Source organism: Lithobates pipiens, unplaced genomic scaffold (assembly GCF_037356315.1).
Source record: "Lithobates pipiens isolate NorthernLeopardFrog02 unplaced genomic scaffold, aLitPip1_a1.2 Scaffold_13, whole genome shotgun sequence".
NCBI lineage: Eukaryota > Metazoa > Chordata > Amphibia > Anura > Ranidae > Lithobates > Lithobates pipiens.
In genome coordinates, this window is record NW_027507718.1 from 554737891 (window position 1) to 554754367 (window position 16477).

Genomic DNA, 16477 nt, shown 5'->3' on the forward strand with positions numbered 1-16477 from the left:
CCACACCAACTTGCAACTTGTCATCCATTTTTTTTTTCTTTCGGTTTAGGATTGAGTGTGCTAACATACCCTGAGTCCGGAAAGGAGTACTTGGGGTTGTACGCACTGCCTGGCCACCACACCAACTTGCAACTTGTCATCCATTTTTTTTTTTTTTTGGTCTAGGATTGAGTGTGCTATATACCCTAAGTCCGGAAAGGAGTACTTGGGGTTGTACGCACTGCCTGGCCACCACACCAACTTGTCATCCATTTTTTTTTTTTGGTCTAGGATTGAGTGTGCTAACATACCCTGAGTCCGGAAAGGAGTACTTGGGGTTGTACGCACTGCCTGGCCACCACACCAACTTGCAACTTGTCATCCATTTTTTTTTTCTTTTGGTCTAGGATTGAGTGTGCTATATACCCTAAGTCCGGAAAGGAGTACTTGGGGTTGTACGCACTGCCTGGCCACCACACCAACTTGTCATCCATTTTTTTTTTTTGGTCTAGGATTGAGTGTGCTAACATACCCTGAGTCCGGAAAGGAGTACTTGGGGTTGTACGCACTGCCTGGCCACCACACCAACTTGCAACTTGTCATCCATTTTTTTTTTCTTTTGGTCTAGGATTGAGTGTGCTATATACCCTAAGTCCGGAAAGGAGTACTGGGGTTGTATGCACTGCCTGGCCACCACACCAACTTGCAACTTGTCATCCATTTTTTTTTTTTTCTTTTGGTCTAGGATTGAGTGTGCTATATACCCTAAGTCCGGAAAGGAGTACTTGGGGTTGTACGCACTGCCTGGCCACCACACCAACTTGCAACTTGCCATCCATTTTTTTTTCTTTCGGTTTAGGATTGAGTGTGCTAACATACCCTGAGTCCGGAAAGGAGTACTTGGGGTTGTACGCACTGCCTGGCCACCACACCAACTTGCAACTTGTCATCCATTTTTTTTTTTTTTTTTTTTTGGTCTAGGATTGAGTGTGCTATATACCCTAAGTCCGGAAAGGAGTACTTGGGGTTGTACGCACTGCCTGGCCACCACACCAACTTGCAACTTGTCATCCATTTTTTTTTTTTGGTCTAGGATTGAGTGTGCTATATACCCTAAGTCCGGAAAGGAGTACTTGGGGTTGTACGCACTGCCTGGCCACCACACCAACTTGCAACTTGTCATCCATTTTTTTTTTTTTTGGTCTAGGATTGAGTGTGCTAACATACCCTGAGTCCGGAAAGGAGTACTTGGGGTTGTACGCACTGCCTGGCCACCACACCAACTTGCAACTTGTCATCCATTTTTTTTTTCTTTTGGTCTAGGATTGAGTGTGCTATATACCCTAAGTCCGGAAAGGAGTACTGGGGTTGTATGCACTGCCTGGCCACCACACCAACTTGCAACTTGTCATCCATTTTTTTTTTTTCTTTTGGTCTAGGATTGAGTGTGCTATATACCCTAAGTCCGGAAAGGAGTACTTGGGGTTGTACGCACTGCCTGGCCACCACACCAACTTGCAACTTGCCATCCATTTTTTTTTTCTTTTGGTCTAGGATTAAGTGTGCTAACATACCCTGAGTCCGGAAAGGAGTACTTGGGGTTGTACGCACTGCCTGGCCACCACACCAACTTGCAACTTGTCATCCATTTTTTTCTTTTGGTCTAGGATTGAGTGTGCTAACATACCCTGAGTCCGGAAAGGAGTACTTGGGGTTGTACGCACTGCCTGGCCACCGCACCAACTTGCAACTTGTCATCAATTATTTTTTTTTTTCTTTTGGTCTAGGATTGAGTGTGCTAACATACCCTGAGTCCGGAAAGGAGTACTTGGGGTTGTACGCACTGCCTGGCCACCACACCAACTTGCAACTTGTCATCCATTTTTTTTTTCTTTTGGTCTAGGATTGAGTGTGCTATATACCCCAAGTCCGGAAAGGAGTACTTGGGGTTGTACGCACTGCCTGGCCACCACACCAACTTGCAACTTGTCATCCATATTTTTTTTACTTTTGGTCTAGGTTTGAGTGTGCTATATACCCTAAGTCCGGAAAGGAGTACTGGGGTTGTACGCACTGCCTGGCCACCACACCAACTTGCAACTTGTCATCCATTTTTTTTTTTCTATTGGTCTAGGATTGAGTGTGCTATATACCCTAAGTCCGGAAAGGAGTACTTGGGGTTGTACGCACTGCCTGGCCACCACACCAACTTGCAACTTGTCACCCATTTTTTTTTCTTTTGGTCTAGGATTGAGTGTGCTATATACCCTAAGTCCGGAAAGGAGTACTGGGGTTGTACGCACTGCCTGGCCACCACACCAACTTGCAACTTGTCATCTATTTTTTTTTTTTTTCTTTTGGTCTTGGATTGAGTGTGCTAACATACCCTGAGTCCGGAAAGGAGTACTTGGGGTTGTACGCACTGCCTGGCCACCGCACAAACTTGCAACTTGTCATCAATTTTTTTTTTTTTTCTTTTGGTCTAGGATTGAGTGTGCTAACATACCCTGAGTCCGGAAAGGAGTACTTGGGGTTGTACGCACTGCCTGGCCACCACACCAACTTGCAACTTGTCATCCATTTTTTTTTTCTTTTGGTCTAGGATTGAGTGTGCTATATACCCCAAGTCCGGAAAGGAGTACTTGGGGTTGTACGCACTGCCTGGCCACCACACCAACTTGCAACTTGTCATCCATATTTTTTTTACTTTTGGTCTAGGTTTGAGTGTGCTATATACCCTAAGTCCGGAAAGGAGTACTGGGGTTGTACGCACTGCCTGGCCACCACACCAACTTGCAACTTGTCATCCATTTTTTTTTTTCTATTGGTCTAGGATTGAGTGTGCTATATACCCTAAGTCCGGAAAGGAGTACTTGGGGTTGTACGCACTGCCTGGCCACCACACCAACTTGCAACTTGTCACCCATTTTTTTTTCTTTTGGTCTAGGATTGAGTGTGCTATATACCCTAAGTCCGGAAAGGAGTACTGGGGTTGTACGCACTGCCTGGCCACCACACCAACTTGCAACTTGTCATCTATTTTTTTTTTTTTCTTTTGGTCTTGGATTGAGTGTGCTAACATACCCTGAGTCCGGAAAGGAGTACTTGGGGTTGTACGCACTGCCTGGCCACCACACCAACTTGCAACTTGTCATCCATTTTTTTTTTCTTTTGGTCTAGGATTGAGTGTGCTATATACCCTAAGTCCGGAAAGGAGTACTGGGGTTGTATGCACTGCCTGGCCACCACACCAACTTGCAACTTGTCATCCATTTTTTTTTTTTCTTTTGGTCTAGGATTGAGTGTGCTATATACCCTAAGTCCGGAAAGGAGTACTTGGGGTTGTACGCACTGCCTGGCCACCACACCAACTTGCAACTTGCCATCCATTTTTTTTTTCTTTTGGTCTAGGATTAAGTGTGCTAACATACCCTGAGTCCGGAAAGGAGTACTTGGGGTTGTACGCACTGCCTGGCCACCACACCAACTTGCAACTTGTCATCCATTTTTTTCTTTTGGTCTAGGATTGAGTGTGCTAACATACCCTGAGTCCGGAAAGGAGTACTTGGGGTTGTACGCACTGCCTGGCCACCGCACCAACTTGCAACTTGTCATCAATTATTTTTTTTTTTCTTTTGGTCTAGGATTGAGTGTGCTAACATACCCTGAGTCCGGAAAGGAGTACTTGGGGTTGTACGCACTGCCTGGCCACCACACCAACTTGCAACTTGTCATCCATTTTTTTTTTCTTTTGGTCTAGGATTGAGTGTGCTATATACCCCAAGTCCGGAAAGGAGTACTTGGGGTTGTACGCACTGCCTGGCCACCACACCAACTTGCAACTTGTCATCCATATTTTTTTTACTTTTGGTCTAGGTTTGAGTGTGCTATATACCCTAAGTCCGGAAAGGAGTACTGGGGTTGTACGCACTGCCTGGCCACCACACCAACTTGCAACTTGTCATCCATTTTTTTTTTTCTATTGGTCTAGGATTGAGTGTGCTATATACCCTAAGTCCGGAAAGGAGTACTTGGGGTTGTACGCACTGCCTGGCCACCACACCAACTTGCAACTTGTCACCCATTTTTTTTTCTTTTGGTCTAGGATTGAGTGTGCTATATACCCTAAGTCCGGAAAGGAGTACTGGGGTTGTACGCACTGCCTGGCCACCACACCAACTTGCAACTTGTCATCTATTTTTTTTTTTTTCTTTTGGTCTTGGATTGAGTGTGCTAACATACCCTGAGTCCGGAAAGGAGTACTTGGGGTTGTACGCACTGCCTGGCCACCGCACAAACTTGCAACTTGTCATCAATTTTTTTTTTTTTTCTTTTGGTCTAGGATTGAGTGTGCTATATACCCTAAGTCCGGAAAGGAGTACTGGGGTTGTACGCACTGCCTGGCCACCACACCAACTTGCAACTTGTCATCCATTTTTTTTTTGGTCTAGGATTGAGTGTGCTAACATACCCTGAGTCCGGAAAGGAGTATTTGGGGTTGTACGCACTGCCTGGCCACCACACCAACTTGCAACTTGTCATCCATTTTTTTTTTCTTTTGGTCTAGGATTGAGTGTGCTATATACCCTAAGTCCGGAAAGGAGTACTGGGGTTGTATGCACTGCCTGGCCACCACACCAACTTGCAACTTGTCATCCATTTTTTTTTTTTTTTTTTTGGTCTAGGATTGAGTGTGCTAACATACCCTGAGTCCGGAAAGGAGTACTTGGGGTTGTACGCACTGCCTGGCCACCACACCAACTTGCAACTTGTCATCCATTTTTTTTTTCTTTCGGTTTAGGATTGAGTGTGCTAACATACCCTGAGTCCGGAAAGGAGTACTTGGGGTTGTACGCACTGCCTGGCCACCACACCAACTTGCAACTTGTCATCCATTTTTTTTTTTTTTTTGGTCTAGGATTGAGTGTGCTATATACCCTAAGTCCGGAAAGGAGTACTTGGGGTTGTACGCACTGCCTGGCCACCACACCAACTTGTCATCCATTTTTTTTTTTTGGTCTAGGATTGAGTGTGCTAACATACCCTGAGTCCGGAAAGGAGTACTTGGGGTTGTACGCACTGCCTGGCCACCACACCAACTTGCAACTTGTCATCCATTTTTTTTTTTCTTTTGGTCTAGGATTGAGTGTGCTATATACCCTAAGTCCGGAAAGGAGTACTTGGGGTTGTACGCACTGCCTGGCCACCACACCAACTTGTCATCCATTTTTTTTTTTTGGTCTAGGATTGAGTGTGCTAACATACCCTGAGTCCGGAAAGGAGTACTTGGGGTTGTACGCACTGCCTGGCCACCACACCAACTTGCAACTTGTCATCCATTTTTTTTTTCTTTTGGTCTAGGATTGAGTGTGCTATATACCCTAAGTCCGGAAAGGAGTACTGGGGTTGTATGCACTGCCTGGCCACCACACCAACTTGCAACTTGTCATCCATTTTTTTTTTTTTCTTTTGGTCTAGGATTGAGTGTGCTATATACCCTAAGTCCGGAAAGGAGTACTTGGGGTTGTACGCACTGCCTGGCCACCACACCAACTTGCAACTTGCCATCCATTTTTTTTTCTTTCGGTTTAGGATTGAGTGTGCTAACATACCCTGAGTCCGGAAAGGAGTACTTGGGGTTGTACGCACTGCCTGGCCACCACACCAACTTGCAACTTGTCATCCATTTTTTTTTTTTTTTTTTTTTGGTCTAGGATTGAGTGTGCTATATACCCTAAGTCCGGAAAGGAGTACTTGGGGTTGTACGCACTGCCTGGCCACCACACCAACTTGCAACTTGTCATCCATTTTTTTTTTTTGGTCTAGGATTGAGTGTGCTATATACCCTAAGTCCGGAAAGGAGTACTTGGGGTTGTACGCACTGCCTGGCCACCACACCAACTTGCAACTTGTCATCCATTTTTTTTTCTTTTGGTCTAGGATTGAGTGTGCTATATACCCTAAGTCCGGAAAGGAGTACTTGGGGTTGTACGCACTGCCTGGCCACCACACCAACTTGCAACTTGTCATCCATTTTTTTTTTTCTTTTGGTCTAGGATTGAGTGTGCTAACATACCCTGAGTCCGGAAAGGAGTACTTGGGGTTGTACGAACTGCCTGGCCACCACACCAACTTGCAACTTGTCATCCATTTTTTTTTTTTCTTTTGGTCTAGGATTGAGTGTGCTAACATACCCTGAGTCCGGAAAGGAGTACTTGGGGTTGTACGCACTGCCTGGCCACCACACCAACTTGCAACTTGTCATCCATTTTTTTTTCCTTTGGTCTAGGTTTGAGTGTGCTAACATACCCTGAGTCCGGAAAGGAGTACTTGGGGTTGTACGCACTGCCTGGCCACCACACCAACTTGCCATCCATTTTTTTTTTTGATCTAGGATTGAGTGTGCTATATACCCAAGTCCGGAAAGGAGTACTTGGGGTTGTACGCACTGCCTGGCCACCACACCAACTTGCAACTTGTCATCCATTTTTTTTTCCTTTGGTCTAGGTTTGAGTGTGCTAACATACCCTGAGTCCGGAAAGGAGTACTTGGGGTTGTACGCACTGCCTGGCCACCACACCAACTTGCAACTTGTCATCCATTTTTTTTTTCTTTTGGTCTAGGTTTGAGTGTGCTAACATACCCTGAGTCTGGAAAGGAGTACTTGGGGTTGTACGCACTGCCTGGCCACCACACCAACTTGCAACTTGTCATCTATTTTATTTATTTTTTTTCTTTTGGTCTTGGATTGAGTGTGCTAACATACCCTGAGTCCGGAAAGGAGTACTTGGGGTTGTACGCACTGCCTGGCCACCACACCAACTTGCAACTTGTCATCCATTTTTTTTTTCTTTTGGTCTAGGATTGAGTGTGCTATATACCCTAAGTCCGGAAAGGAGTACTTGGGGTTGTACGCACTGCCTGGCCACCACACCAACTTGCAACTTGTCATCCATTTTTTTTTTTGGTCTAGGATTGAGTGTGCTATATACCCTAAGTCCGGAAAGGAGTATTTGGGGTTGTACGCACTGCCTGGCCACCACACCAACTTGCAACTTGTCATCCATTTTTTTTTTCTTTTGGTCTAGGATTGAGTGTGCTATATACCCTAAGTCCGGAAAGGAGTACTTGGGGTTGTACGCACTGCCTGGCCACCACACCAACTTGCAACTTGCCATCCATTTTTTTTTTCTTTTGGTCTAGGATTAAGTGTGCTAACATACCCTGAGTCCGGAAAGGAGTACTTGGGGTTGTACGCACTGCCTGGCCACCACACCAACTTGCAACTTGTCATCCATTTTTTTCTTTTGGTCTAGGATTGAGTGTGCTAACATACCCTGAGTCCGGAAAGGAGTACTTGGGGTTGTACGCACTGCCTGGCCACCGCACCAACTTGCAACTTGTCATGTATTTTTTTTTTTTTTTTCTTTTTGTCTTGGATTGAGTGTGCTAACATACCCTGAGTCCGGAAAGGAGTACTTGGGGTTGTACGCACTGCCTGGCCACCGCACCAACTTGCAACTTGTCATCAATTATTTTTTTTTTTCTTTTGGTCTAGGATTGAGTGTGCTAACATACCCTGAGTCCGGAAAGGAGTACTTGGGGTTGTACGCACTGCCTGGCCACCACACCAACTTGCAACTTGTCATCCATTTTTTTTTTCTTTTGGTCTAGGATTGAGTGTGCTATATACCCCAAGTCCGGAAAGGAGTACTTGGGGTTGTACGCACTGCCTGGCCACCACACCAACTTGCAACTTGTCATCCATATTTTTTTTACTTTTGGTCTAGGTTTGAGTGTGCTATATACCCTAAGTCCGGAAAGGAGTACTGGGGTTGTACGCACTGCCTGGCCACCACACCAACTTGCAACTTGTCATCCATTTTTTTTTCTTTTGGTCTAGGATTGAGTGTGCTATATACCCTAAGTCCGGAAAGGAGTACTTGGGGTTGTACGCACTGCCTGGCCACCACACCAACTTGCAACTTGTCATCCATTTTTTTTTTTTGGTCTAGGATTGAGTGTGCTAACATACCCTGAGTCCGGAAAGGAGTACTTGGGGTTGTACGCACTGCCTGGCCACCACACCATTTTGCAACTTGTCATCCATTTTTTTTTTTTTTCGGTTTAGGATTGAGTGTGCTAACATACCCTGAGTCCGGAAAGGAGTACTTGGGGTTGTACGCACTGCCTGGCCACCACACCAACTTGCAACTTGTCATCCATTTTTTTTTTCTTTCGGTTTAGGATTGAGTGTGCTAACATACCCTGAGTCCGGAAAGGAGTACTTGGGGTTGTACGCACTGCCTGGCCACCACACCAACTTGCAACTTGTCATCCATTTTTTTTTTTTGGTCTAGGATTGAGTGTGCTAACATACCCTAAGTCCGGAAAGGAGTATTTGGGGTTGTACGCACTGCCTGGCCACCACACCAACTTGCAACTTGTCATCCATTTTTTTTTTCTTTTGGTCTAGGATTGAGTGTGCTATATACCCTAAGTCCGGAAAGGAGTACTTGGGGTTGTATGCACTGCCTGGCCACCACACCAACTTGCAACTTGTCATCCATTTTTGTTTTTTTCTTTTGGTCTAGGATTGAGTGTGCTATATACCCTAAGTCCGGAAAGAAGTACTTGGGGTTGTACGCACTGCCTGGCCACCACACCAACTTGCAACTTGTCATCCATTTTTTGTTTTTCTTTTGGTCTAGGTTTGTGTGTGCTAACATACCCTGAGTCCGGAAAGGAGTACTTGGGGTTGTACGCACTGCCTGGCCACCACACCAACTTGCAACTTGTCATCCATTTTTTTTTTCTTTTGGTCTAGGATTGAGTGTGCTATATACCCTAAGTCCGGAAAGGAGTACTTGGGGTTGTACGCACTGCCTGGCCACCACACCAACTTGCAACTTGTCATCCATTTTCTTTTTTTTCTTTTGGTCTAGGATTGAGTGTGCTATATACCCTAAGTCCGGAAAGGAGTATTTGGGGTTGTACGCACTGCCTGGCCACCACACCAACTTGCAACTTGTCATCCATTTTTTTTTTTGGTCTAGGATTGAGTGTGCTATATACCCTAAGTCCGGAAAGGAGTATTTGGGGTTGTACGCACTGCCTGGCCACCACACCAACTTGCAACTTGTCATCCATTTTTTTTTTCTTTTGGTCTAGGATTGAGTGTGCTATATACCCAAGTCCGGAAAGGAGTACTTGGGGTTGTACGCACTGCCTGGCCACCACACCAACTTGCAACTTGTCATCCATTTTTTTTTCTTTTGGTCTAGGTTTGAGTGTGCTATATACCCTAAGTCCGGAAAGGAGTACTTGGGGTTGTACGCACTGCCTGGCTACCACACCAACTTGCAACTTGTCATCCATTTTTTTTTTTCTTTTGGTCTAGGTTTGAGTGTGCTAACATACCCTGAGTCCGGAAAGGAGTACTTGGGGTTGTACGCACTGCCTGGCCACCACACCAACTTGCAACTTGTCATCCATTTTTTTTTTTTTTTTTGGTCTAGGTTTGAGTGTGCTAACATACCCTGAGTCCGGAAAGGAGTACTTGGGGTTGTACGCACTGCCTGGCTACCACACCAACTTGCAACTTGTCATCTATTTTATTTTTTTTTTTTCTTTTGGTCTTGGATTGAGTGTGCTAACATACCCTGAGTCCGGAAAGGAGTACTTGGGGTTGTACGCACTGCCTGGCCACCACACCAACTTGCAACTTGTCATCCATTTTTTTTTTCTTTTGGTCTAGGATTGAGTGTGCTATATACCCTAAGTCCGGAAAGGAGTACTTGGGGTTGTACGCACTGCCTGGCCACCACACCAACTTGCAACTTGTCATCCATTTTTTTTTTTCTTTTGGTCTAGGATTGAGTGTGCTAACATACCCTGAGTCCGGAAAGGAGTACTTGGGGTTGTACGAACTGCCTGGCCACCACACCAACTTGCAACTTGTCATCCATTTTTTTTTTTTTCTTTTGGTCTAGGATTGAGTGTGCTAACATACCCTGAGTCCGGAAAGGAGTACTTGGGGTTGTACGCACTGCCTGGCCACCACACCAACTTGCAACTTGTCATCCATTTTTTTTTCCTTTGGTCTAGGTTTGAGTGTGCTAACATACCCTGAGTCCGGAAAGGAGTACTTGGGGTTGTACGCACTGCCTGGCCACCACACCAACTTGCCATCCATTTTTTTTTTTGATCTAGGATTGAGTGTGCTATATACCCAAGTCCGGAAAGGAGTACTTGGGGTTGTACGCACTGCCTGGCCACCACACCAACTTGCAACTTGTCATCCATTTTTTTTTCCTTTGGTCTAGGTTTGAGTGTGCTAACATACCCTGAGTCCGGAAAGGAGTACTTGGGGTTGTACGCACTGCCTGGCCACCACACCAACTTGCAACTTGTCATCCATTTTTTTTTTCTTTTGGTCTAGGTTTGAGTGTGCTAACATACCCTGAGTCTGGAAAGGAGTACTTGGGGTTGTACGCACTGCCTGGCCACCACACCAACTTGCAACTTGTCATCTATTTTATTTATTTTTTTTCTTTTGGTCTTGGATTGAGTGTGCTAACATACCCTGAGTCCGGAAAGGAGTACTTGGGGTTGTACGCACTGCCTGGCCACCACACCAACTTGCAACTTGTCATCCATTTTTTTTTTCTTTTGGTCTAGGATTGAGTGTGCTATATACCCTAAGTCCGGAAAGGAGTACTTGGGGTTGTACGCACTGCCTGGCCACCACACCAACTTGCAACTTGTCATCCATTTTTTTTTTTGGTCTAGGATTGAGTGTGCTATATACCCTAAGTCCGGAAAGGAGTACTGGGGTTGTATGCACTGCCTGGCCACCACACCAACTTGCAACTTGTCATCCATTTTTTTTTTTCTTTTGGTCTAGGATTGAGTGTGCTATATACCCTAAGTCCGGAAAGGAGTACTTGGGGTTGTACGCACTGCCTGGCCACCACACCAACTTGCAACTTGTCATCCATTTTTTTTTTTTCTTTTGGTCTAGGATTGAGTGTGCTATATACCCTAAGTCCGGAAAGGAGTACTGGGGTTGTATGCACTGCCTGGCCACCACACCAACTTGCAACTTGTCATCCATTTTTTTTTTTTCTTTTGGTCTAGGATTGAGTGTGCTAACATACCCTGAGTCCGGAAAGGAGTACTTGGGGTTGTACGCACTGCCTGGCCACCACACCAACTTGCAACTTGTCATCCATTTTTTTTTTTTGCTCTAGGATTGAGTGTGCTATATACCCTAAGTCCGGAAAGGAGTATTTGGGGTTGTACGCACTGCCTGGCCACCACAACAACTTGCAACTTGTCATCCATTTTTTTTTCTTTTGGTCTAGGATTGAGTGTGCTATATACCCTAAGTCCGGAAAGGAGTACTGGGGTTGTATGCACTGCCTGGCCACCACACCAACTTGCAACTTGTCATCCATTTTTTGTTTTTCTTTTGGTCTAGGTTTGAGTGTGCTAACATACCCTGAGTCCGGAAAGGAGTACTTGGGGTTGTACGCACTGCCTGGCCACCACACCAACTTGCAACTTGTCATCCATTTTTTGTTTTTCTTTTGGTCTAGGTTTGAGTGTGCTAACATACCCTAAGTCCGGAAAGGAGTACTTGGGGTTGTACGCACTGCCTGGCCACCACACCAACTTGCAACTTGTCATCCCATTTTTTTTTTCTTTTGGTCTAGGATTGAGTGTGCTATATACCCTAAGTCCGGAAAGGAGTACTTGGGGTTGTACGCACTGCCTGGCCACCACACCAACTTGCAACTTGTCATCCATTTTTTTTTTTGGTCTAGGATTGAGTGTGCTATATACCCTAAGTCCGGAAAGGAGTACTTGGGGTTGTACGCACTGCCTGGCCACCACACCAACTTGCAACTTGTCATCTATTTTTTTTTTTTTTTTTTTGGTCTAGGATTGAGTGTGCTAACATACCCTGAGTCCGGAAAGGAGTACTTGGGGTTGAACGCACTGCCTGGCCACCACACCAACTTGCAACTTGTCATCCATTTTTTGTTTTTCTTTTGGTCTAGGATTGAGTGTGCTATATACCCTAAGTCCGGAAAGGAGTACTTGGGGTTGTACGCACTGCCTGGCCACCACACCAACTTGCAACTTGTCATCCATTTTTTTTTTCTTTTGGTCTAGGATTGAGTGTGCTATATACCCTAAGTCCGGAAAGGAGTACTTGGGGTTGTACGCACTGCCTGGCCACCACACCAACTTGCAACTTGTCATCCATTTTTTTTTTCTTTTGGTCTAGGATTGAGTGTGCTAACATACCCTGAGTCCGGAAAGGAGTACTTGGGGTTGTACGCACTGCCTGGCCACCACACCAACTTGCAACTTGTCATCCATTTTATTTTTTTCTTTTGATCTAGGATTGAGTGTGCTATATACCCTAAGTCCGGAAAGGAGTACTTGGGGTTGTACGCACTGCCTGGCCACCACACCAACTTGCAACTTGTCATCCATTTTTTTTTATTTTGGTCTAGGATTGAGTGTGCTATATACCCTAAGTCCGGAAAGGAGTACTTGGGGTTGTATGCACTGCCTGGCCACCACACCAACTTGCAACTTGTCATCCATTTTTTGTTTTTCTTTTGGTCTAGGATTGAGTGTGCTATATACCCTGAGTCCGGAAAGGAGTACTTGGGGTTGTACGCACTGCCTGGCCACCACACCAACTTTCAACTTGTCATCCATTTTTTGTTTTTCTTTTGGTCTAGGATTGAGTGTGCTATATACCCTAAGTCCGGATAGGAGTACTTGGGGTTGTACGCACTGCCTGGCCACCACACCAACTTGCAACTTGTCATCCATTTTTTTTTTATTTTGGTCTAGGATTGAGTGTGCTATATACCCTAAGTCCGGAAAGGAGTACTTGGGGTTGTACGCACTGCCTGGCCACCACACCAACTTGCAACTTGTCATCCATTTTTTTTTTGGTCTAGGATTGAGTGTGCTAACATACCCTGAGTCCGGAAAGGAGTACTTGGGGTTGTACGCACTGCCTGGCCACCACACCAACTTGCAACTTGTCATCCATTTTTTTTTTCTTTTGGTCTAGGATTGAGTGTGCTATATACCCTAAGTCCGGAAAGGAGTACTTGGGGTTGTACGCACTGCCTGGCCACCACACCAACTTGCAACTTGTCATCCATTTTTTGTTTTTCTTTTGGTCTAGGATTGAGTGTGCTATATACCCTAAGTCCGGAAAGGAGTACTTGGGGTTGTACGCACTGCCTGGCCACCACACCAACTTGCAACTTGTCATCCATTTTTTTTTTTTCTTTTGGTCTAGGATTGAGTGTGCTAACATACCCTGAGTCCGGAAAGGAGTACTTGGGGTTGTACACACTGCCTGGCCACCACACCAACTTGCAACTTGTCATCCATTTTTTTTTCTTTTGGTCTAGGATTGAGTGTGCTATATACCCTAAGTCCGGAAAGGAGTACTTGGGGTTGTACGCACTGCCTGGCCACCACACCAACTTGCAACTTGTCATCCATTTTTTTTTTTTTTTCTTTTGGTCTAGGATTGAGTGTGCTATATACCTTAAGTCCGGAAAGGAGTACTTGGGGTTGTACGCACTGCCTGGCCACCACACCAACTTGCATCTTGTCATCCATTTTTTTTTCTTTTGGTCTAGGATTGAGTGTGCTATATACCCTAAGTCTGGAAAGGAGTACTGGGGTTGTACGCACTGCCTGGCCACCACACCAACTTGCAACTTGTCATCCATTTTATTTTTTTTCTTTTGGTCTAGGATTGAGTGTGCTACATACCCTAAGTCTGGAAAGGAGTACTGGAGTTGTACGCACTGCCTGGCCACCACACCAACTTGCAACTTGTCATCCATTTTTTTTCTTTTGGTCTAGGATTGAGTGTGCTATATACCCTAAGTCTGGAAAGGAGTACTGGAGTTGTACGCACTGCCTGGCCACCACAGCAACAAGACAAAAGGTAGTCCTGATTTGGGTACTCTTAATATTTCTAGATGATCCCTTTAACATGGCAAATCTTTACTTTTGAGCTCCAGTCTACTTTAGGATGTGATCTTTGCAATTCTACACTGTTGTAGAATCTATTGTCTGTGGCAAGAAGGTTTTGTATTTTTTTAAAAACCTAAATGAACCTTTTTATTATATTTAGGTTTTTGGCACAGGCATCCCAGCTTCATGACTCTGCCTTCATTGCAAGCATTAATTATATATTGTCTACAAGTCTAGCTATTTCTGCAGGTAAGATGAGTTCAGTATGGTGTATATGTGTTAAACATCTTCATGCATGGAGCAGTACATCAACGTACATTGAAAACAGTTGTGGATTTTACCTCTTGTATCATTCCTCTAGGGCCAAGTCACACTGCCCCTTCGTAAAATCGTAGAACAACTTAAGCAATTCACTGCTCCTTGCCGCTGTGCTGCACAATCAATTGCATTGCACTGCTCCTTTTGTACGCAAACAAAAACCAAAAACATACACTTCACTGCAGTGTGGGGTGCCACAATGCGCTGCCCAACTTTCCAGTGTGATTCGGGCTGGTGCTAGGCTTTGTTGCAGTGTGAATGGGACACATATGAAACTATTGTTTCTAGATTCTCTGCCGTGACAGACCTTTTAGAATTTAAAACGTCTATCGCCGCATATAGTGTGAATTGGCCCTTACATCCTTTTGATGGAAATATAGGAAATTCACTTTTGCTAGAAAACTAAAATCTCGCGCAGTGTGACAAAATAGTTTTCATAAGGCACAGTTAGATCTATTTAATGCTTATGCCAGGTTTAATCTGCGGGACATACTCTTAGTCAATGTAGAAATAAGATACCATGGGGTGGTGGGTGACATTGCTAAAAGGTATTGGGATGTAAGCTCTTTGATTTCTGTTTTTTTTTTTTTTTTTAATACATCAGTCTTTATTTTATTTTTTGTGTGGAAGAGCCACTGTTCAATATCTATAGAATAGAAAGGCAAAAACAGGTCTTTGAAATCAGTAAAAGCTTCATGAAGTTGGCATTTAAAGCAACCCTGTCCTTCCGGTAATCAAAGTAACCTTTAAGCTCCGATGCAGGCCTACCATGTCCTGTAGTGATGGGAGAATCATTAAGCATCACAGGGGACACAGTAGATCTACATTCCAGGAAACAGTTTTCTTCAGACTTCAGCAATTCATTTTTGTTAACCACTTTCAGACCGGACCATTTTGCTGGTCAAAGACCAGACCACTTTTTGCGATTCGGCACTGCATCGCTTTAACTGACAATTGCGTGGTCGTGCGACGTGGCTCCCAAACAAAATTGACGTCCTTTTCTTCCCCACCAATAGAGCTTTCTTTTGGTGGTATTTGATCACCCCTGCGGTTTTTATTTTTTGCGCTATAAACAAAAATAGAGCGAGAATTTTGAAAAAACGCATTATTTTTTAATTTTTGTTATAATAAATATCCCCAAAAATATATAAAAAAACATTTTTTCCCTCAGTTTAGGCCAATACGTTTTCTTCTACATATTTTTGGTAAAAAAAACACAATAGGCGATTATTTGGTTTGCGCAAAAGTTATAGCTTTTACAAAATAGGGATAGTTTTATAGCATTTTTATTCATAATTTTTTTATTTTTGTTTTTTTTTACTAGTAATGGCGGCAATCAGTGATTTTTTTTTTATTGTGACTGCGACATTGTGGGGGAACCATCGGACATTTTTGGGACCATTGTCATTTATACAATAATCACTGCTATATAAATGCAGTGATTCCTGTGTAAATAACAATGGCAGTGAAGGGTTTAACCAGGGGGTGGTGGCAGTGTAGGGGTTAAGTGTTCCTAGGGGTGTGTTACTAACTGTGTGGGGGTTGGGCTTTCATTTAGTGAACACTGATCTCTGCTCCAATCACATGGAGCAGAGATCAGCGTCACTAGTTGCTAGGCAGAATGGAGAAATGCTGTTTACACAGCATTTCCTCCATTCAGCCGTCCCGTGAGACGATCGCGGGGATGCCCACGGCGATCGAGTCCGCGGGTCCCGCGACCGGACTCACGGGGGTCCCGACCATCCACCGGCGGCGTGCTCCCGATGGCAGGGCGGCATTGAATATTGGACGTACATGTACGCCAATATGCCTGCCCGTGCCATTCTGTTGACGTACATTGTCGTGCGCTGGTCGGGAACCGGTTAAGGGACATTCAGTAAAGCTGTCCTGTAGGAGAGGTAAGTATTTTTCTTTTTTTTTACAGGGCCAGCTTTTATTTGCCTTTTTATATATTGCTGACATAAGGTTACCAGATTTTCAAAATAAAATTCACGAACCCCCTACTCGCCATGCCCAGAAAACTACAGCCAAAAAAATAATTTTTTTACATGACCAGATACAGTTGATCACAATTTTGAAACCAGAGGCAGACATTAAGGCATAAAGACACCGCACCATCTGAAGGGGAATGATGCAGTGCATGTAGTGCACC

General features: G+C 44.6%; 1 long non-coding RNA gene across 1 annotated transcript in view; it reads left to right on the top strand.

Annotated features, from left to right (window-relative positions):
- Nucleotides 1-16477, top strand: part of LOC143975833 (uncharacterized) — a 61111-nt gene that overhangs the window by 28777 nt on the left and 15857 nt on the right. The window contains exon 2 of the long non-coding RNA XR_013272427.1: nt 14168-14256. This is a non-coding gene — a long non-coding RNA (uncharacterized LOC143975833). The remainder of the gene's footprint in view (nt 1-14167; nt 14257-16477) is intronic.